This window comes from Ascaphus truei, chromosome 2, assembly GCF_040206685.1.
Source record: "Ascaphus truei isolate aAscTru1 chromosome 2, aAscTru1.hap1, whole genome shotgun sequence".
In the NCBI taxonomy this organism is placed as follows: Eukaryota; Metazoa; Chordata; class Amphibia; order Anura; family Ascaphidae; genus Ascaphus; species Ascaphus truei.
The window spans coordinates 417429663-417454022 of NC_134484.1; the positions used below are offsets into that span (position 1 = coordinate 417429663).

At 38.6% G+C, this 24360-nt stretch overlaps 1 long non-coding RNA gene across 1 annotated transcript; it reads right to left on the reverse strand.

The window, feature by feature from the left end:
• Positions 1-10190: 10190 nt before the first annotated feature.
• LOC142488769 (uncharacterized) lies at positions 10191-10848 on the reverse strand. Its single transcript, XR_012799647.1, has 3 exons — positions 10769-10848; positions 10582-10652; positions 10191-10470 (listed from the first exon to the last, which is right to left on the reverse strand). It is a non-coding gene; the product is annotated as an uncharacterized LOC142488769 (long non-coding RNA).
• Positions 10849-24360: the final 13512 nt, after the last annotated feature.

A 24360-nucleotide genomic window follows, 5' to 3' on the forward strand; every position in this document is an offset into this window, starting at 1 on the left:
ACGCGTGTTCGCACGGCTGCACACACTATATTTCAGGCCTAAGACCTCCTTATCAATCCAACCTAACTGTCATAGTCTCTTCAGTCCGCTAAACCTAAACAGGGCAATTCCAGCAACTTAACACCATCCTCTGGCCTCTGTCTATTCTGGCCTTTTAGGACAGCTGCACCCGTAATATAACTCTCCAATGTACAATAACTGAACATACAATCAGATATAATATATTTATGGAAGAAAGATCAGACAATTATACTGTATACTTATGATATTCTGCCTTTGATAACAGATTCATTCATTACAATATAATTATAGCTAAATAGCATTTCTTACAGTCTCCCTATGTATAAAGGGATCACACACACATTCTTTAAGATCACTCCGCACAGCATACCGCATGTTTCTGCAGAATGTGCTGGTAATGCTTTGGACACGTAATGTGTTAAAATGACAAGAAGATAAACAGTCATCATAATGAATGAAAGGTTCATCTCACAGGGTCGTGTTGCTGTATCCTCTTGTATCAATAGGAATCTGCAATAAATTCCATTTTTTTTCCAAAGGGAATTGCACCAATACAGCAAAGATGTTCCTCGGAATAAAAAAGTGTTTCATAAAATAATTGCAGCAAACATAAGAAATACGTGCTCAGGTTCTCTTTACATAAAGGGAATATGTTGTCATGAATAATTCTTCTGAACAAACCCAGTGTTTGTTATCTACAAGATACAGGAATCCGTTGTTTGTGATTTAGTATTTGTTTTCATACACCACTTTATATAGAAGTTGATCACAGTTGAGTATTCCTTTAGCTTTTTAGTAAGCTATATCAAAATTTTCACCTGCACGTTATGTTCTTAAATTGAATTTTGGGATTAGCCTGTTTTTAATTTGTAATTTTAAAAAAAAAATGATTATATATTTAGATCTTGCATTGCTGGGGAGGTGTGCTAAAGCCTGCTATTGAAATCAAAGGAAGCTCATTATATTAAAACATTAAAAATGGCATTAAAAGTGTAATCCATGCCGGAAAATTTGTTTGATTTTTTTTTCCTCTCTCGAAATTTGTAAAAAAATCTTTTTATAAAGAATTGAAGTAGGGGGTCTCCGGAGCTGAACCCCATTAATTTCAGCTCTGGGGACCCCTAGTTCTGGAGATACCTACCTCCGAAATAGGTGCCGGAGCTGCTCTGGCTCAGCAAGCAGGACTTTCAAGTTTAAAGCTCCTGCGTCACATGGGCCAATAGTAAGCCGCACCGATGATGTCACGGCTTCCTATTCGCCCGCAGGGCCCGTGATCTTATATTATTATTATCTAATATTATAGAACTGATTTCTTTACCCAAAAAACTCCTAGTAGGATATTGCTTGCATTGCTCTTTTAAAAAGACCAGAAAATAAATCAGGGTCCAGGGCATGTTTTGATGTTGTACAAGCTCAAGTAATCTGTTTATGGATTTTTTCCTTAATGGATTTAGCGCAGTTTATTTTTTTTGCAGCCTGCTCATTCATTTACAGAACAAAATACCTAATCACTGTAATAATAGGAAACACGTATCACACATCAACCTGTGGCGAATGGATGTATAGGATAATGTGATATATTATAATAGCCATAAATACATTTCCTACCCCTCATCTCTTGTTATTTATGTAACCCATGTTCCCCCCCCACCCCCAGACACAGATGCTATATCTAGGGTGTATGAGGGCTGGCTACACGTGTTTGAGTGGTGCATACCTGCCGGTAACAGGAGGGCCTGAGCTTCCCACGATGTTGTTGGGGAAACAGGACCAGGCTTCTGGGGTAGTTGCCTCATTCTTTTAGTGGTGGTGCAGCGCCTCCATCCTCTATACCTTCCCAGGGTATGGGGTAGGACCCGTATAGAAGAGATTGACCCTGGTCGCAGGGTGGATGCTCCAGAATCACACAACAGTCTTTAGTAAGATCAGCAATGTCTCTCTTTATTGTCTCTAGATCGCACACAGCAGCCTTGCAGCATACAGCCGCAACAACAACAGCAATAGCTGTTCCCAAGGTGTACAGCCTTCTCTCCTTTCCTCCAAGAGGTACCCCGACAGGATGGTCTGTGAGGGGCCGCAATACCCCAGTGCCCACCTCAGAGGGTCCCCTCTGGGCGGGGGTAGATCCTCCCCATCACCCCCTCATCAGGGTGAGAGGCATTGGTTCCACCGGAGCTCTGCTCACTCTCCAAATGTCATAGGCCAGAGTTCTCTCAGTATCTCTGTAGCTCGACCTACTCCTCTCCTCCAACTCCCAGGACAGACTTCACAGAGTAGACTCGGAAGAGAACGCACTGTCACTCACAGGAGCTGGCTGCTAAATAGAGTCAGCCCCACCCCTCATGATGTCAACAGGACCTCCCCTCTGTCTCATGCCTGCAGCAGAGTCAGGGGCCTGCATCTATCACTCAGGGTAGGGCGTGAAGGGGGAAAACCCATGATTACTACTGGCGCCTGCCCTTAACAGGACTTACCACAGTAGGAGAAAGATATGTATAGCCTGTGCTGTTTACAGGGGGCTACATTTATATAGACAAATAGTGCACTCAGCATTAAATAAAAGGTCTGCAATAAACGGAGTTTCTATGGTTTAATTGTAGTTTACCAATAATCGTGAAAAGGCAAAGTTGGAAATGAGATATTAGAGAGCTGAGCCTGTATACTTTTCTCGTACAATGAAAGTAACACGTACAGTAGTAAGTAGTACTGAGATACTGAGCAACAATCAATCAGTCTGACAAGATTACATTCTGAATTTTTTTACATTTTAATTTGTCCCTGCTCTTATTGTGAAGATCCCGATCTGTAAGCCAAATTATTGCCAATCCCGGCAATGGTTTCTTGACCCAGTAGTCATTTTTTCAGAAGGTTATTAGTTCTGGTTTTACCTAATCTCAGATACTTGTGACCTTGAGAAATTCGTGTCACATAAAACAATCATGGGGGTTTGAGGGTTAATTAGCAAACCATGTCCCCAGGCAGAGACTGCTGTGTGTCTGTTACATTTTTAATTTTGCATAAAAAGTTAAAATTGGCACAGAAACCCCCCATTATGGTACCAGATCATCAAATGTAACATATATATTGTGGGATAAGACTGCATGCCTCATAGAAACACTATAGTTAACTGCCTGCCTTCTAATAAAGTGTTCTGTCTAATTACCATCTCTCCCTCTGTCTCTTTATAAACAAACACATATATACATCTGTAATGGTTCACACCTTTCTTCTCATAATGAGGTCTCACAAAAAGGTTATTCTATACTCTAAATAACAGGTCACCTTATAATGATTTTGCATATGTAGAATGGCCTCACATTCTGTCTAAGAAAATAGTGAGTACAATAAAAAAAAAGGGATTCAAGAGTAGTATAAATCAATATATGATATTTATTGTAATATAACAATAATGCTAATACAATCCATAACATAAAGCAGAGCACAATGATAAAGAATACATACCAACCAATCAGTCTCAGCATCGTCTCTGTAGTCTGCTCCTCCCTTCCCGTCTCTCAGCCTGACATATACATAAACACACACACACACACACACACACACACACACACACACACACACACACACACACACACACACACACACACACACACACACACACGTCATCAATTGCCTGTTTTCTGAAAATTGGAAATACATTTCTCAATTTCTGAAGTCTGGGAAAAAAGATAAGTCTTTGCCGTTTTTCGGCTATATTTCTCCTGCATTCTATGGATTATGGGTCTAAACAGTAAAAATCCACTAGCTCCCATTAACCCGTTCCCTGCTGGAGAGACCAGCCCACACAATGTTCTGAGAGTGACCTTGTTGCAGATGCGATGTCATACTGTGAATGTAATTACAGAGAATGTCTTTACATAATTTTTTTAATCAATCATTTTTATTAAAATACTTTACACTGAGATAAATCCCTTACATTTCAACAAAATGTCACCTGGAATGCAAGCCTTTTATTTTGAATCAAAAACCCAGTTTTCACATTAGTACAGTACAACCGTAGCTATTAATGAAACAAAATTGATAAAAAAACACATCTAAAAGACTTTTAAAACCTTAAAACGAAAGGATTTGTTGTTCTGAGGCATGATCTAGATGGCATGGTCTCTGTTTTATCACAAGGCAAATTGAGAAATCAGAGACATTACATATCACATTTAGCATACTGTATAGTCTTGTATATTTAGTATAAATTGTATATGCAAACATTGGTTTATATTGGAATTTGCCTAGGAATCTTTAACCAAATAACATAGAAATTTCCAAATGTTCTCTGTCCATTGTCTCCCAATTACCTCTGTATAAGGATCAGTAGAATTACAGTACACAACATCATAGAATTAAATCAGCTCCCCACGTTTGAGCCTTTGTTGCATCAGTTCTGTTTTCCTTCCTATTATATTCGCGGAGCATACAAGTTCTTTCAAGGCACAAAGTGATAGCATTTTCATATAGTAACTGGCAAAACACTCCCCCTTCTTCTTCCATACAACAGGCATCTCTGATCCTCACGGCCTGCAGTGCGACTGCAACGTCTTATGACCCCGGTGTCGGCGCTGCACGGGCGCCTGCCATGATGGCAGCACGTGCAGCTGTGATCCCCGGTCTGTGCAGAGCTGCAGGGGGGAAGACAGGGTGGGTGCGTGATGGGTGTATATTGGGGGGTGCAGCCATGATGTCACATGGCAGGTTGGGGGCGTGGCTAGCGCTCAGTCGCTAGCTCTGAAGACAGTTTTACGTCCTGTCAAGTGTTAGTGCCTAGTGATGCACCTGTATATTAGGGATGTGTACAATATACACTAGAATATGGCACAAGGAGTAAATGAATCCGTAAAGCAAACTATGTACATGTGTTTAAGGTGGATAATCTGTAATACGAGTCTTAGGGCTCACCCTGGTTGTACTACAGTGATAGCATATGTAACCAGGGCTGGTTTCTGGCTACCAGTTTGTCCTTCTCCTGGCAGTAAGCCCTGGTAAGAGTAGGCCTGCCAGGATTAATCATGGGTTTTGCCCACCCACAGCAGCTTCAGTGAGTCACAACAGAGGAGGTGGGACTATGCTTGTGTGTAGCCAATCAGGGCTTCCGACATGGTACCTTTTCCCCTATACTTAAGGGGCTGCACTGCTAAATTTGGTTAGCGCCTCTGTATTCCCTCACAGAGGTGCTAACCAAATTTAGCAGTGCAGCCCCTTAAGTATAGGGGAAAAGGTACCATGTCGGAAGCCCTGATTGGCTACACACAAGCATAGTCCCACCTCCTCTGTTGTGACTCACTGAAGCTGCTGTGGGTGGGCAAAACCCATGATTAATCCTGGCAGGCCTACTCTTACCAGGGCTTACTTACTGCCAGGAGAAGGACAAACTGGTAGCCAGAAACCAGCCCTGGTTACATATGCTATCACTGTAGTACAACCAGGGTGAGCCCTAAGACTCGTATTACAGATTATCCACCTTAAACACATGTACATAGTTTGCTTTACGGATGGATGGGGGACTATACCCCTTACTCCTCCAGGGAGTAAGGGAATCAGTTACTACACCAGAAGCCTGTTCTGTTCTCCCCTACAACAGCGTGGGAAGCTCAGATCAACGTGGGTGAGCCAACAGGTTATGCAAAGGGGGGGACGGACGACGACAATGTGTTACACACCTATAAACTGCTGCAATCCAAAGTGATCTCATTAAGAGTGCATAATCTACCATGTGTTACTAGTGGAGACACCCTCAGTACCAGGATGGTTTTGAGTTGGATTGCACCAGTTTATATGCTTATATGCTACCAGGGTGAGCCCTAAGACCCGTATTACATTTTATCCACCGAAAACAAACGTACGTAGTTTGCTTATAGGGTTCATTTACTCCTTGTGCCATATACTAATGTGTATTGTACACATCCCTAATATGCAGGTGCACCACTAGGCACTAACACTAGATAGGAAGTGTCCTACAGTATATACATTTATATGGTCAAATAAATGGGAGTTTATCTGACTTCAGCAGTGGTTAACATTGCTTTTTATTATTATTTTATAACTAAATGTCAGTATGTATTAATAAAGTATAGATTTTTAACACCATTCAGTTTGTAGAACCATCAGTACCATTATACTTTTTGGTCTGTTGTGCACCAACATGGAGATTTCTTTGTGTGGGTCGTGTCCCGCCTAAAACTCAACATGGCTAAAACAGAGCTCCTCATACTTCCTCCCAAACCTGGCCCTACTACCTCCTTCCACATTACTGTTGGAACTACGATCATATCCTCTGATACGCCCTTTCCTCTGTTGCTCGACGGCTAAAACTCTGACTCAGGCCCTCATTCTCTCCCGTCTTGATTACTGTAACCTCCTGCTGTCCGGCCTTCCTGCCTCTCACCTATCTCCCCTACAATGAATCCTAAATGCTGCTGCCAGAATCACTCTACTCTTTCCTAGATCTGTCTCAGCATCTCCCCTCATGAAATCCCTCTGCTGGCTTCCGATCAAATCCCGCATCTCACACTCTATTCTTCTCCTCACTTTTAGAGCTTTACACTCTTCTGCCCCTTACATCTCAGCCCTAATTTCTCGTTATGCACCATCCAGACTCTTGCGTTCTTCTCAAGGATGTCTTCTTTCTACCCCCTTTGTATCTAAAGCCCTCTCCCGCCTTAAACCTTTTTCACTGACTGCCCCACACCTCTGGAATGCCCTTCCCCTTAGTACCCGACTTGCATCCTCTCTATCCACCTTTAAGACCCACCTTAAGACACACTTGCTTAAAGAAGCGTATGAATAGCACTGTGGATATTCTGAGTGGCCTCCTGCAGACGCACTTACCAGAACTCCCTCCTACTGTCTCTGTACGTTCTCCCTACCTACCAATTAGACTGTAAGCTCCTCGGGGCAGGGACTCCTCTTCCTTAATGTTACTTTTATGTCTAAAGCACTTATTCCCATGATCTGTTGTTTATTTTGTTACCACATGTATTACTACTGTGAAGCGCTATGTATATTAATGGAGCTATATAAATAACGACATACAATACAATACCAGTCTCTTTTCATTGTTTTTACAATAACCACTTTGCACTCATCTTGTATACTGAAGTGTCTCACTTACCTAATACCTTGAAAAAGGTATTAATGAAGCCAACAGACTGAAACATAATTGACTTAACAACATGGAAAATAAAACACATCCTTTTTAAAAAACAAAACCTACAATACTTGATAAATAATTATTCACAAAATCAAATTATCCTTTTTTTTTTATGGGGGGAGGGGAATACAAAATAGATTTACAATCAGGAATCCCTGAGAGAATGGTAATATAATGCGAGTTTTAGGCAAAGAGAAACGAAAAAGTAAGACTAATAAAATAACCCTGCACTCATCGCGTTGCATGTAACTGCAATGGCACAGGATGAAGACGCCAGCTAGAAATTAAGTAAGGATGTCACTGCTGCCAAAAATAGAAATGTGCATATATTTTTTTGTCATAAAGATTTTAATTTTGGAGGATTTTGGGGGTACAGAAATAAAAAAAAGGGACAATTTAGGGGGAAGGGAGGGGGGATATCTCAGGGTACAGAAAACAAAAGCGTTAGGACAACCAAAAAAACACAATATTAAGATTTAATTTTATACTGTACATACTGTACCCCCAGAAAAATTTCTTACATAGGTGCAGTTCTAACTAGTTTGAGTTTTTTCATTAATATTGTACTAAAAGGCAATCGAAATCCCAATGCGATCTGCAGTACAATGAAAAATCCCCATAGTATCTGGAATGTACTTCATGAGCATTTAGAGTACATTTTAGGCAAGGGTATTATGTGTGTAGTTGCAATAAGTATGTACTGTATTTATTTCCCTTTGTTAGAACATTCTATATCTTTTAGCATCTGAGCAAAGTGTATCATACTTATGGAAACACACAGTGCCGATTAGGTCACTATCACAAGGAAACTATTTATTGCTTTGGGCCAAGTGTTCAAATATCACACCGGGTACAATCATGTAATGCAATTGCGGTAATAACAGTATTCTTTTCAATAATTAGTTTGTTTTAATGGCGTTTGATGTATCTAGGCTTAATTATTGATTGCTGGTGGCCTAGGGCATATACCCTTTTGGGGAGCAAAATATGTAAGTATAGACCCCCTTTTCCCTTACTATTATAAGAGGATGAGTGATCATATAAAATGTGCAGGATATAATTGAATAGAATTGAGGTAAGAATGATTAGTTTATATTTTATGCAGCATGAAGTAAAAGCTATTGTATACTGTTCTAAGGTTTGAGATTACAGTGTAATTGGATGCTCATCCAGATGTAACTGTATTGGATGATCTGGCCATTCTGTGTATTCCAAAATATTGGGGTCACTTCCAATCTAGGATACAGTATATTGACAAATGTCGTGTGCAGACGTGAAATTTGCTATTGCTATTGCTATTAAAAATAATACTGATATAGGTATGATCAGAATATTCTATACTGTTACCTTTTTAATTTTACAAAATGGATGAGGTTTCATAGATTCTTCCAATAGCATAATCCTGCTCACTAATACATTAGGCACTTACAGTATATGAATCCCGAGACAAAGTCAGGTATTTTTTATTTATTGTTGGTCAATAAATGTTCTGCAACTAAAGATGTAAATAAATAGTATATAAATGAACATGTAGGCTCCATATGTATTAAAGTAAAAGTGGTGCAAATTTTTGTTGTCCAAACGGCAACACGTTTGCATTGATCTCTATCAATGTATAAAGGATATTTGATGTTTGATGTGTAAAAAAATCAATTGAAATCACACAGATTTGTGCAATATACTGCAATTTTTTTATCCCCAGATAATGGGAAGTTTGGACACTCCACGATACATACAAAAAACATTTAAATTTCCTTTTAGAACCCTATATTTTACTCATTTCAAAATGAAAACAGAGACAGAATAGTTGACATAATTATTTGTATTTGGTAAATAATAGAAATAATTACAGGTAAAGCTATTGATCCAGAAGAAGGCGAAAAACCCTGGACACTGAGGCCAATTTGTGTCACAGGTAAAAAATTCCTTCCTGACCCCGGGAAAAGGCGATCAGTCAAACATACAACTCTGGATCAAGGGCATTTGTTAAATACAGCAGTTTATGTGGGACAGGACAGCGGTTCTACTTCCTAGGGGAGTAAGTGTAACGGAAAACATTTGTTTCTCTGCACGAGGTGTGTTTGGTTTTTCCTGCAAAACAATGTTAAGTTAAATACAGAAATGCAGCTGACTGGATCTACAGCTCCTCATAGCCTGGGAATCCTAGCAGGTTCCATGCAATGTTCACAGGTAACATTGGGGATTTATTATTAGGCTCCTTTGTCACAGATACGTGGAAAGATCCTAAAGTTTATAGTTGCTGCAGGATCTGTAGTAAAAACATCAGATTAACATAAACAGGTTTATGATCTCGAATTTTAGGATCTGGGGTTGGGACGGGTCCTACCGAGTGTTGCAAGCACTGTAAATGAAAGGGGTTGGGATACGATATACTGTAAGTCAGGAGAGCGCAAACTTTTTTCCCTGCGCCCCCCTGCTTGCAGTTCCCCTCTCTATGCGCGCCCCCCCCCCCTCTTACCTTTGCTGCTGCGGCATGACGTCACGTTGCCATGGCAACGTGATGTCACATGACCTCACATGACCTCGCAGCGTCATTTGACACTGCTTTGCCATGGGTATATGAAGCCGACGGAGCCAAGGTAAGGCACGTTCTATAGTGCCGGGCGCGTGCTACGCCGGGGGCGCGTGCTACGCCGTGCGCGCGCGCGGAATTTTAGTTGGCTGACGTCAATCAGCCTTTCTATAGAAGGGCCGCGCGCGCACGCAGGGAGAGGGGAGCCGACCGACAGCGGCGAAGATGAGGAAAATCATCTTTTTGCGCCGCTGCCCGCGCTCAAATGTGTGTATGTGTGTATGTATGTGTGTGTGTGTGTGTGTGTGTATGTGTGTATGTGTGTATGCATGTATGTGTGTTTGTGTTTATGTGTATACTCACACATACACAAATTACCTGCAGCTCCCGGCACTATATACAGGAAAAGCATGTGGCACGTGTACGCGCGTTTGCATAGGCACGCACGGCCGCACGACCGCATGCTGTATATAACAGCCCTAAGCGAGGTTTACAGAGGCCTTCACCGCTCCCCGGCACTTAATTTAAGTGACTTCGTGAAGCGCTCAGGGCCTCTGTAAACCATGCTGCACCCACCGCAGACAGTCTCGTGCCCACCCTGGGGGGGCATGCCCCCCCAGTTTGCGCACCGCTGCGTAAGTAATAAAAAGATATGGACAATTACAACACATATTGTATACTCACTGTCTGTATACTCACCCGGTCCCGATTCCAGGATCTGCGTCCTGCTCTCCCAGTGACTTCTCATGTTGTCTGACTGTAAGACCAAATTAAAATTTCTAATTGAAAGTCCCTTTCTCTGATGTGTGTCTTTGTACTGTAAGTAATAGAAAGCTATGGACAATTACAACACATACTGTATACTCACTGTCTGCAATCACCTGGTCCTGATTCCTGGTTCTGCGTCCTGCTCTCCCAGTGACTTCCCATATTGTCTGACTGTAAGACCAAATTGAAATTTCTAATTGAAAGCCATTTTCTTTGATGTGTGTCTTATTCAGTGCACATCGTTACAATTCCTTCATTTGTGTATATTATTGATATACAGTACTCACATTAGTTGTATCCGGGGTATATCATCAAGTTTTATCCTGTTACATATATCCAATGTATATAATTAAATATAGCATATATATTCTCCTTCTTTGGTGTATATCCAGTTTATATCATCTAGCGTATAACAAAACAAAACAAAAACAAGCATACAATCAGCACTACAAACTTAACAGTGCCCTCACAATTATAATAGTTATACCAAACAATTGGGTATAGTGACCTCACGGTCAACACAAATGTCTCAAGGTGAACACAAATGGTTACAGCCTAAAAAACCTTGGGCTTTCTCAGAAACCCCAAATAGTCACGGTGTGTGTCAATGGTTCTCTTTGGTGCAATGGGTCACTCCAGGGAAAATGTGGAAAGGAAAAACACAAATAGTGTAATAAGCTCAAACAATAGGGATTTTGCTTATGGAACATTTTGAACTCACTTTCCTTCTCTTGAGTTTTATGCTCATCTCATGGTACTTGTGTGCTCAGCTGTCAATCAGGGAACTCCCTTACTCTCTCCAAAGCTGAAGTTTACGGGAAAACAAAGAAAGGGGAACATATTGAGTATAGATAGAGTATTTAGAGTATATGAGATGTACAGGGAAAACAAAGAAAGGGGAACATATTGAGTATAGATAGAGTATTTAGAGTATATGAGATGTACAATCTACATAATTGAAATAACTCCTTTTATGCATTTATGTCAAGTGCCATATCTATTGTGTATATAATTATATGCAATAATAAAACAACTTATACACAGTGTGTGTGTGTGTGTGTGTGTGTGTGTGTGTGTGTGTGTGTGTGTGTGTGTGTGTGTGTGTGTGTGTGTGTGTGTGTGTGTGTGTGTGTGTATGTATGTATGTATGTATATATATATATATATATATATATATATATACTGCTTATAATATTTATGTGTAAAGCTATAAATTATGTTAACTCCCTAACTATATTAAATATCTCACCTCCCTTCCCTGGTAATAATCCAGAATGTCTCCATGTCCAGAAAAGCACTGACATGGTAGGTAGGTAGGTAGGTAGGATAAGCTGTCTCCTTCCTCCTGAAGTTCATCTTTTGATCTGTGCTGTAAGCCCCAGAAATTGCTGCTTATATACTGTCAGCCACCAGATGTCAAAATACCCATGTGATGGGGCTACTTTTGTGACATCACATGATGTCATGTCGTGATGTCACACGTGGAGGTTTTGTGGCATATTGCAGCCAAATGTATAAAACTACTTAGATAGATAGCAAATGATTATATTGCTAGGCTTTTAGCACAGGCTTTCTATTTGAGCCTTTAGCATATAGATATTCTCAAAGGATACAAGAGAAATATTGCTTGGGTTCATTGTCTATATAATCTAAGGATAAATATTAGTATATATACAAAAAAGTAGCTATGTACTGTATGTAAGCGCTGTATGTAATCCAAAATCTCCCCTCACATTCCTTAAACTGGAGATTTAATTGTAGTTTACAGCAGGGCTTTGTTGAGGAACTGAGCTCTGCCCCTTTTTTTATTCTTACGAAATGTTTTTTTGGGATCTAGGAGAAACTCCATAAAGTTATTATAAATGTATTATTGGCCATGTGCTGCAGTACTAACTGGGAGATAAATACTTTTTCTAACACATTTTAGTGTTTATACTAATTCTTTTTTTGTAGTTTAGATATAAATATGACTGTGTGCATACTAAAATTAGAGGTCATCTTGCAAGTCCAAGTTGGGGTATACTGTACAAGTCCAGTTTGGGGTATACTGTACTATACATCAGTACACTTTAAAAGCTGTCGTTTGTGACATCATTGATGATGTCACAGTGCACTACCAGATAACTTGACTCCTTGTAAATACAAAAGGCATTTAATGTTGGGGTTTAATAGTTCAGAATAGTGTAATTTTGATTCAATTTCCAAGTGTAATTGAAGGAGAAATGAGCAGGCCAGCCCTGCAGGAAGGCAATATATTTCTACGTTTGCTTATGGACATTTGCATGTACAGCTCAACCCCCTTATAACGCTGTGCTTGGGGTCCAAAGAATCACATTGCGTTATAAGCGGATCGCCTTAGAAATAATGTACAATTGTATGCATTGTACAATAAAGTATTGAAGATACCAATAATCGTGTTGTAAAGTATTCATAAATATGAAAATTGGGAGTCACGCTTGCATCGCGTTATAAGCGGATTCGCGATGTAACGGATCGCGTTATAACGGGGTTCAGCTGTACATACACAAGTTACAATTGTAGATATTTTATTCTATTTTATTCAACGCATTACATACCTCAGGACTTGTTTTTTGTGTGCAAATCCAGTAAATTCAGTACTGTATAATTTATTACTAGACTGAGACTTTGAATAAAAAAGTAAATCAATCTCTACAGTAATTTTTTCTCAAATTTGTGAATAGAAAAATAGGTCCACCAGATCTGTGGGAACTTGAAGAATCTTTATTTGGAAATATCTTGATGTGTGCTCATTTGCATGCCACTTCCCAGAATCCTTGACTGTAGTGAAAGCATTGTATGTTAAAGATAATGGTGAAAAACAGGGTTGAATATCTGTTTGAGACATGTGAATGTGCTCAAAAGTGATATTTTTATTTGTTGAATTTTATACACACGCTAATTTGTAGAATATAGGGCCTTATGCAGAGAGCATCGTTATTTCGAAATTCGCCATTTTTTGTACAATTTCGCGCAGAAACCGGCAGAAAATGGCGAGTTCCGAAAAACGCGCCATTTTGTTTTTTCAATTGCTAAATTCGCCTCGCGGCTGGCGAGAACCTCCATCTCGCCATTTTTAAAACTCTCCGAATGCAGAGAGGTGCAAACGGCAAGTAGCGGCTGTTCGCGCCAAAAAATGGCGCGATTCTCGCATTTTTGTCGCGCCAGGAAAAGATGGCAAGATGGCGCTCGCCGCCTATAGTAAAGGGGGAAAAAAAGGCGCAAATTTGTTTTTACACGTTTCTGAAGCGCGCATCTCGCCAATTTAAACTCGCCACACGCATCCATGTTAAACATAGCAGAATTCGCACTTTTCTGCATATGGAGAATAAAACTCTCCAAAAAAGCTACTTTTTAATAAATTCGCCAATTTTAAAATTTTATGCTCTCTGCATGAGGCCCATAATGTTTTACTTATGTGGCTATTCACCATGTATCCTGATCTTGGTCAATATTCCACCAGGATTTATTCATTGTTAAATCTGTAAATGAAAAACAAAATCAACGGAAAACTAATTGTGCAAGAAATCTTCACCAGGTTTTTACCAAGCAAACAATCCCCTTGGAATAGGCAGGGCCTGCTTTCTTATATCAATCTGGCATTTATTTTTGCTTCTGTTATGCACTAATTTTGAATTACGGAGACTTTCCTGAATAACCCTAAATAACACAGCAACTGGTCAGTGTAATAGGATTTCTTAAATAGAGTCAACTCACCCTTAAAGTAACCGTCATGCCTAGTTCTAATATGTATCACTAGTTGTTGGGAACACGGGATTCAAGCATATCAGCTACTTATGTTTTGTCTATTTGTCTAATGATGGACCCATCATTACTTTTCAGACAAAGGACCAAAACTAAGATAACAAGTTTGATGACTGGCAATCAGTCTTTTCATCTAAAGACAATACCTGTAGTTAGAGATTGTGAAATCGCTCAAAAACATTTGTAAACCGTGGAAATGTTACATATTTAAAAAAAAAAGTATTTAAAAGAAATTATATTTGTCCTATTTTTGCATGTCAAAAAAAACAACTCCTGGCAAACCGAAAAGGAGACAGGCTCACTCACGTGGATGCAATCTAAATAAATGCAATTTTATTATTCAGTGAAAAATATATAAGTACAAAAAACACATACCAGAAAAAAACACCGCTGTCCTAATTAAAATATAACTCGACCAGATGTGAAACAAACAACCTGGAGTAAAATTGATGGTAATTAACTATAGAGTGATGGGGTTAGCAAGGCATTACAATCCCTTGAGGTAACCTGCAACCAATGTATAGTAAGAGAAATAAAGATGAAGAAAAACCTATAGAGATTCAAATATATATTCTCTTTTTTCTGGATAATTTTTTCTCTCTGAATTTTTATACATATATCAAAACATTTCAGAGAAAAAAATTATCCAGAAAAAAAAGAGAATCCGAAAAATTATACATATCTCTTATATAAATGTGCAATAAGATAAATTGGCATGGGACCATCATATGTATATAGAAATATCACTCCTTGGTCTCCGGTTGTGTCTTTAAAATGGAAAAAGGAGTAGTATCGCAGACCTTACTTGATGCTGTTTAGCCAAAATAAGCATATTACATAGGTCGCTTCTGCTGCTTGTAGACTCTTAGCGTCTCCCCCATGTGTGACTTGAGGCCTCTTTGCACTATCCGCTCTACTTTAATGCTCTCAGAGGTTGCACTAGCAGTCGGCTGTAGTCAGCATCATCACACACGTAATTAGCATTCAACACGTGTTTCCCCGTCTTGTGGTTTCAAAGCAGAGCAGGGAGGGGGGATTTTTGTATGTGTGAGCCAGCTCCGTTTAACCTATCATGCCACTGCCCTTCATTGACTTTCATACTAAGCAGAACTACCCTTTTAAAAGGGGAATCCCATGTGGCAGGTATTGTTTTTTAAAACCACTTAGAAAGATAAACTCGCCCTTAAATAACCCGTTTTACTTATTTACATCCTGCTAAAAATGTAATTACATGTTTTTTTCAAAGACCCCCTTTCAGATACTGTAAGAAGTAGCTGGAAGTTTATGGGAAAAAAAACTCCCTTTCGCTGCATAGAACTACTCCATACAAAACATGGCTAAAACCGCTCATTTCACTGATGGTATTAATAATGTTTCACTTTTTTGACGGGTCAAGACTTGCAAGCCATACCCAAAGTCTTCAATGAATGTCTTTCATCTGTTGTATTTATATTTTGTACGAGCCAGTAATGTGCATGTATGGAGAGGATGTATATGGCAATGAGAGATTCTTACTTAATCTTAAAGAAATTCCTGGGGGTATTGCCTAATTACCTGAGGATCAGTTAATTCTGATAAATTCCAGAGAGTGCCCCCGAATATTATCCACCGGCAGACTCATTGTCTCCATGTTTAATAATGTAGTCTTCCACGGTTCATATTATAGAAAAGCTACATATTATATAAATTAAGGGTGGGCGCTTTCACATTTTTTGGTTCTAAAATATTTTCGTTTCTGGTTTTGCCTAAACTCCATCTGTTCGCTTTTGGATTTTAACGGAATTAGGGGAAAAAATTAAAATAAGCAGGAAAATACTAAAATAGCATAAAGCCTGAAAAAAAATCCTCAAATAAATTTACAATCAGAAACACATTTAGGAAACTACAAGAATGTAACTGGAAACCCCAATATAATTAAAATAGATTTAGCGAGAAAGAACTAGAATTTGACACCCGGCCTGGTGTTCAGGTTTTGGTTCTAAAAATCTCAAGTTTTCTGGTCAAGTATTTGATTTTGGAATATAAGGTTCTGCTAGGTTCTGAAGTCACACAGCCAGCTTCACCCATCTTTAAGAATCATATTATCTCTAACTATCCATGAAATGTCTGTAAATTAAATGTATAACCTTTATTCATTTAATGTAACCATGTATTTTGTCACAAAAACTCTGTGCCCAGGACATACTTGAAAATGAGATGTAACTCCCAATGAATTATGTCCTGGTAAAAAAATGTTTAGAAATAAAATTAAAAATAAGCTATAATACTGTGTAATTCTAATTGTAATGTGCACTCCTTTTACTTCAATGTTTCTCTCTCTCTAATGTCCTCAAAGATGTACACAAGTGGAGCATCTTGTATTTAATAGCACCATCCATTTGCAAAGAGGATTGTAATTACATATAAGAGGCAATTGTGCAGCTTTTGGTGTGTATGACTCGAAATAAAGGTCAAAATAATAATAATATACCTAATTAACGTTGGGCAAGCTAAGGATCAAAAGCAAGCTTGGGCACTTGACCAAAATCAATGGAACTAGGGCCCGGAGTCAAACCAAAAAGGTTTTTTATTTTCAAGACCAAGAGAAAAATCACAACACTATTGGCGTCCAATAGGGGTTCTCGCGCTGAGTTGACAGCCATTCAAGCCAATGGCGGTTGTCGGGATTGTAGCGCGATGGCCTCTCTGGGACTGGTGAATCCCGATGTCTGACGCTTCCTACATGATAATGTAATTTACATGTCAAGATATATTTCATGGTAAAACATGGTATAATAAAACTAAAAGAAATAGCAACAAATAATAAATCGAATGAATATTCCATTTCTCTGGGTCTATTGAATTCAATAATATCAGATACTTGTGTTATTGGTCGGACTAATGATGGCTTCATAGTTATAATATAAACAATGGACAAACCAAAAACAGCAGCACTCTTCTAGTTTTCACCAAATTAAATTATATAAAGCTTTAGTTTACCATGGAAAAGTTACATTTGTTTCTTTTTACACCCTTATACTTGTTTAAAAATGTATTCCTAAATGGGGGTCAGTCATGTAACCTATTAGATAAGTCCCTGTCTTTAGGTCACTTTAATCCTAGGAGGTGCTGCCCTTAAAAGAAACTTGCTTAAATTAGCATATGAGTAGCACCGTAGATATTACTAGACACATGATACATAAAGCTTGGCCCCCTGCAGAAGCACTTACCAGCATTCCCTCCTCCTGTCTGTACGTTCTCCCTACCTACCAATTAGACTGTAAGCTCCTCGGGGCAGGGACTCCTCTTCCTAAATGTTACGTTTGTCTGAAGCACTTATTCCCATAACCTGTTATTTATATTATTTGTTATTTATATGATTACCACATGTATTACTACTGTGAAGCGCTATGTACATTAATGGCACTATATAAATAAAGACATACAATACAATACATTACAAAAAGGCAGTTATTTATAAAAGTGACCCTACAGATAAACTGGTGCACAGACTCGCCCCAGATTTACAAACAAAAAATAATCCCACTGAAAGCTGCGCGATGTTTCTCCAATAAACCTGTTGCTTTTTGTGCGCACGCATCGGGTTTATACCAGTTTTGCAGCAGGTGACTGATAAATGAACCCTGGAAGCGACTCTGGTGGAGCCACCCAGCCCTCGTCTTTCCACAGCTGGTCATTCAAAGAAAAAGCCACATGGTGGGAAAGTGCTAAACATAAACAAATCAAACTAGCTCCTTTGGAAATGCAAATGAAACCTGCCTATTAGTTTCAAGAGGGCTCCTCTGCATCATTTTCCTGGAGCTCAAATAGATTTACAGCTGTTACACAGCTGATGTTTGATATAGTGTGTGTGTGTGTGTGTGTGTGTGTGTGTGTGTGTGTGTGTGTGTGTGTGTGTGTGTGTGTGTGTGTGTGTGTGTGTGTGTGTGTGTGTGCGTGTGTGTGTGTGTGTATACATACACACACACACATATATATATTATTATTATAAAACCATCAGAGTACGCAAAGCTTTACAAAATGCTAAAACAAGAAGTGCAATAAACAAGTCAGACAAACGAATAGAAAAGCTGGAGAACTTTCATTCTAAATATACAGTATATACACTAATGAATATATAGCATAACATAATATTTATTTTACATTGAATTTAATATTATGTGAAAAGAGCGAACTAAAACGCAGACCAAAATTAAGTGATTTATAAATGCAATATCTATGTTTTTTTTAATTTAATCTGTAAATAAAACCTCTCCTTGCTGGTTAACTGAAGGAGCCAACATTATATGCCACATATTTAACCGTTCATATGATATCCAATATTTACGCACTCAATAGGAATTACAAGAGAGTTTATAAAAAAAAATATGCAAATCATCTTGGGTACCAGACTCCCCAACGTTGATCAATCGGAATTCAATAAACGCAGAAAAAACGGGGGACAAGTCTGCATGTGGGGCCAACACAATAGACAAAGAAACATTATAGGAACAGAATTCATCAATAGGAGATACAACTGTACTCACAATATTCTTTTCTCGGTAACTTCCATTCAATTAAGAAACAGTGGAGAATGCAACGGTTCCGGCCCACACAGACCCATCATCAGGTGGGAAGAGCAATACTTTCACTCGGAATTCAGACATGGAAAGATAAAGAAATTGAGATATCTCAGCCTTGTACTCAATTTATTGTTCTTTACATATTGAACCATATCTTTATTGTGATCAGAAGTATTCCCTATTACTGCTTTAGGATTTGAATGTTCTTGCAGAAAGATATGGTTAAAAAAAGAAAAAAAAAAGAAGAAAAATAATGAATTATGAACAGAAGATGGCTATTTAAACATATATATATATATATATATATATATATATATATATATATATATATATATATATATATATATATATAGCAAATGGAAATATTAATGTATGCTCATTTGCATGTAATATACACATATATAGGGAAAAACAGTGACAATAGCGCTCTAACAAACCCAAAAAAACAAAATATAATATATATAACCACTAATGTGTAAAACATGAACGTGATTGGTAAAACAATATTAGTAATAACACACGTGCCTCAATTAAAGTGCATATAAAATGAAAGGGACTAGAAAACAGACTACAACCCTTGAAAAAGACTGTTCCACTTGTCTTTTCTCAGATGATCTTTCAAAAGGTCAGGGGAGCTTGTCTCGTAGTCATAATACTATGTATTATAGTGCAATAATATCATATATATATATTATATAAATATATAACCGGAAATAGCCGTGTTAGTCCAGTTGCGATAGTGCAGAATAAATGAGTTCTTCAGTATTAGGTGATACCTTTTTTATTTGAACTAACAATTTATGTCATAGGACAAGCTTTCGAGAGTTTCCCTCTCAAAAGCTTGTCCTATAACATAAATTGTTAGTCCAAATAAAAAAGTTATCACCTAATACTGAAGAACTCATTTATTCTGCACTATATATATTTGCCAATAATACAAGAACTCTGCTTTACGTAAACCCTCGCATTTATAATATAGGTCATGGTGGGAGTAAAGAGATTGGTTTCTCCAATAGGATTCTCAATCAACAGACTTTCAGTCCTCATTCACACCTCATTAAGTACACATTTGAACACATTACACAGGCCATTTAACTCTTTTACTGCTAGTGGAAACTGCACAGCATTGCATGTAGAGTAGTTAGCATAGCAGGTCGTTACACAAGGAATGGGGTTAAGACTCTTCTGATCTGCTACCTTCAGTAAGATTGATAGAGGGTGTTAAGGATCATCCCAAATGGTTGTAAATATTTTCATTCCTTTAATGAATTCACTGCCACATCATTTTAATACTTTCTCCAGATTTCAAAGGTTTTTTACTGCCTGTATTACTTAAAATTAAATTATCCTTAATTTATATTTTGTATTACATAGTAGATGAGGTTGAAAAAGACATACGCCAAATCAAGTCCAACATATGCTAAATTTAGACAACAGCTACTTATCCTATATCCGTACTTGTAGTATATTGATCCAGAAGAAGGCAGACAAAAAACCCCGGTGAAATATCATCTAATGGTATCTGATAAGGGGAAAAATAAATTCCTCCCTGACTCCAAATATTGGCAATTAGAATCAGTAGCAAATTATAAACATTTATGTAAATGCAGTGAGATGTAACTATTGTCTTGTGGTCTGTAAATTGCCACTTCACAATGATTGTGTGTGTGTCCAGAACTCTTATTCCTAAACGGTATTTCAATGCTCAAGTAATCGGCATATTTTATATAGTAAACGTCTGTGACAGATAACGATAAAGAAAGAAGGATATTCTGTATGTGTCAGATTTCTCCCTAGCTTTCCTTCCCATGTTTACTTATTTGGTATATCCCTGTATACCTTTCCTTTCTAAAAAGATGTCCAACTTTTATTGTTATATTTTTCAGGCTCTGTACTGTGACTCTAAAACACACACACACACACACACACACACACACACACACACACACACACACACACACACACACACACACACACACACACACACACACACACACACACACACACACACGTATGTATTTGCAATGCTTAGATTCTTATGGATAAAACAAGATGGCCCCCTATCTTTTACTGAAAATACTTTTCAGTCAGACATTTCTAGATTACTTTGCATTACAGCCTTTCACAAAAATGTTGAAAGGCCTTCTCACTATTTGTAATTTACTGTATGTCTGTGTCTCTTTCTGTCTGTCTCTCTCTATATATAGAATTAGACTACGTACTATGGCAATTTGGAGCAGACTAAAATGTTTTTACAAATTGCAGTATTTTTTGTAGCACAGTGGTGGCAAATAAAATAAGCCGTTTCTCACATCTGGTGCACATTGTTAGAAGCCAGAAAGTTACATAACCTTCAATTTGGCAGATTTTTTAATACAGATTGAAGGGAGAAAAAATAACGCACAGAGGTACAGGGTTTCATAATTTCATCACAACACGTGCCATGTAACTCCTTTCCACTCCTCTTGTTAACACTCCCAAAATCACAAGCTAAGGCACACGCAGCAAAACCAGGGATCAGAGAGCTGTATATACTATAGTACCGGTATAGAGACACAAGATGAAACTGACACCATGTTGGTCCTGTACAAGTGTAGCTTTGTTTCGGATTAATATGCTGTTAATTAGGTATGAGCAGCCCACGAGTTGGAAATCTGAACTCCGCAAACGTTGACATCTGTTCATATATCAGAATCAAACTTCGGAACACATTTTAGATATTTGAGCCCCCGCCCTCCCCCCCCCCCCCCCAAAAAAGGCTTATCCTTTGATTTTTTTAACATTTATTTATAAATTAAATAGGGTTCACAAAAAAAAATACAATTGCATTTTGCAGTAAAGTTTGAATTTGGAAATTGTTGACAACATTTTGAGTTTTCCCCCCATCATTTTTTACTAATCCAAAACCAAAAATAATCAAGTTCTGGTATAACTAAACTACAAAGAATTTGTAGAATCAAAACACCAATGACAGTGGTCTGCCTTACTTTAAATATATCAGCACAATAGTCCACATAACTACAAGTATATACAAAGTTTTGGGACTAACCGTCACTTTGTCGGAAAAATACACTCTGATAGTTCTTGAAAGTTTGTGTACAGTACAACGACATCTAAGAAGGACTCTTGTAGTCCCCAGTACAATATATTATACCTTGCCACAAACCAACATGAAAACAAGCAAAAATTGGTAGCAATACTGCTACATAACGGTGCTTCAGAGTGAAGTCGATTGTAGGTCTCATGAATTTGGAAATCCAAGGAAATTAGACAAATTTTGCACAAATGAAAAGATTATGTGCATACAGTATGATGCAGGATGTATTGGAGTGAATTCCAATATCTTAGGTGGTTGTGAGTGTTAATGTTGATATAATGCATACATGCACACGCCCTTGGGGTAGTACATAGAACATCCACATACATTAGCCTACTAAGGATGAATGGGGACTCACCGACACATCGTTGACGCTTATTGCTCAGCCTCTCCAGGGTCAGGAGAATACCCCCTCCCCCTGAGATACGGGGCAAATGAAGGGACTGGTACATCAATATAGCAGATAGAAGAAATAATATGGTTCAAATGTCAAGTGTAAGGGTGCGACAATGATTTCCATACAGGATCATTGCCAAATTTTACCAACCACCTCTTTCAAGACGACATGTTCCTCACCTGTGATTACCGCCTTCGGATGAGACCTGCAATATATTGCAGTGCGAGTGAGGTGGGTGTTAAATTAAAGATGCTGAGGAAATTGTGCTGAAGGAATTCCCATGAATAATATATGTATTGTTTGCAGCTGCATTCTCATGATATCTCCCGGGTGGTCTTAGAACATGATGCAACGTATTAAAGTATGAATGAAAATATGTTAACCCCATAATTGGCAGAAAGACCAGTAATGCATTGCAAAGCAGTAGGGTGGAGACCTCTCTGGCAGTGAAGGGGTTTGTTAATAAGAACAAGAATTGTGTGCATAGGATGTATGTCCATGCGCCATTTCTGCCAATACAAAAATGACCAAGAAAATCCTTCAATATCTTTTTTTTAAATAATTCCCTTCTACTGTCTCTGTACGTTCTCCCTACCTACCAATTAGACTGTAAGCTCCTCGGAGCAGGGACTCTTCTTCCTTAATGTTACTTTTATGCCTGTAGCACTTATTCCCATGACCTGTTATTTATACTATCTGTTATTTATTTGATTACCACGTGTATTACTACTGTGAAGCGCTATGTACATTAATGGCGCTATATAAATAAAGACATACAATACAATACTCGTAACATGCAACTGGCAACACAGCTTCACTGTATAACATCAATTGATCACAAAAAAAGGATACATGCAGTAGCTATAAAAAGGATTTTAAAATGATCCAAATTTAACAGCAGAACAGAATCCATTTCTTATTGATGGTTCAATTTTATCAGCGCCGCAGACAGATTTCCCGGGGCCAAGGACTAGAGTTATGACCGGGCCCCCACCCCCCAATCGGCGAAGTTGCGAGCCCCCCCCCATTTCACACCTCGCGAGCCCCCTCTATTTCCCTCCCTCTTCCCATGTATTTATCTCCCTTTCGTCTCACCTCTCACTCTCCCCCCCTTCATCAATTACCCCACTCTCACCCAATCCCTGCCCCTCCCCGCCTCACATGTATTTCTCTCCCCTGCGGCTTACTCTTACTCACTTTAACATTTTTAAATATCATATGAAAATATGTTTTTTTTTTTTTTTTTAAGGCATCATTATGTGTCTACATTATGTGTCTACATTATGTGTCTACATTATGTGTCTACATTATGTGTCTACATTATGTGTCTACATTATGTGTCTACATTATGTGTCTACATTATGTGTCTACATTAAGTGTCTACATTATGTGTCTACATTTAACACATCAAAAACCTTGGTTCAATTATGTCCTAGGAGGGACTGGTCTTTAACAATCCAGTTAGAAGAAAATCTCTTTTGTGGTCAAAAGTCACATTGGAGCAATAAAACAGTTGAATACACATTAGATTCGTATGTAAAGCTAATGTGATAGGTCAAAAACAAAAGGTGTTATCTTATCTTTCATCAAAGGTATTCCGGGCTGACAACTTTATTGCTGGTGCTGCAGGGCCTGTAAAGTAATGAATTGGCTTTAGAAACCCTATCACTGCTTTCAGGAGGGTATTTATGATGCTACTAATCATGTGATGGTGACGAGAACATAAAGGGATCAAACCCCTGAGAGCAGAAATGACAGATATTCACTCTGTTTGCTAAATGGTGCCAAGTTATACCCCCATTAGAGGAGCACCGTGACATAGCTACCACGCCATGAGGTGTGGCACACAATAGGTCCCCGTGACATAGCTACCACGTGTCATGAGGTGTGGCACACAATGGGTCCCCGTGACATGGCTACCACGCCATGAGGTGTGACACACCATGGGTTCCCCGTGACATAGCTACCACGCCATGAGGTGTGGCACACAATGGGTCCCTGTGACATAGCTACCACGCCATGAGGTGTGGCACACAATGG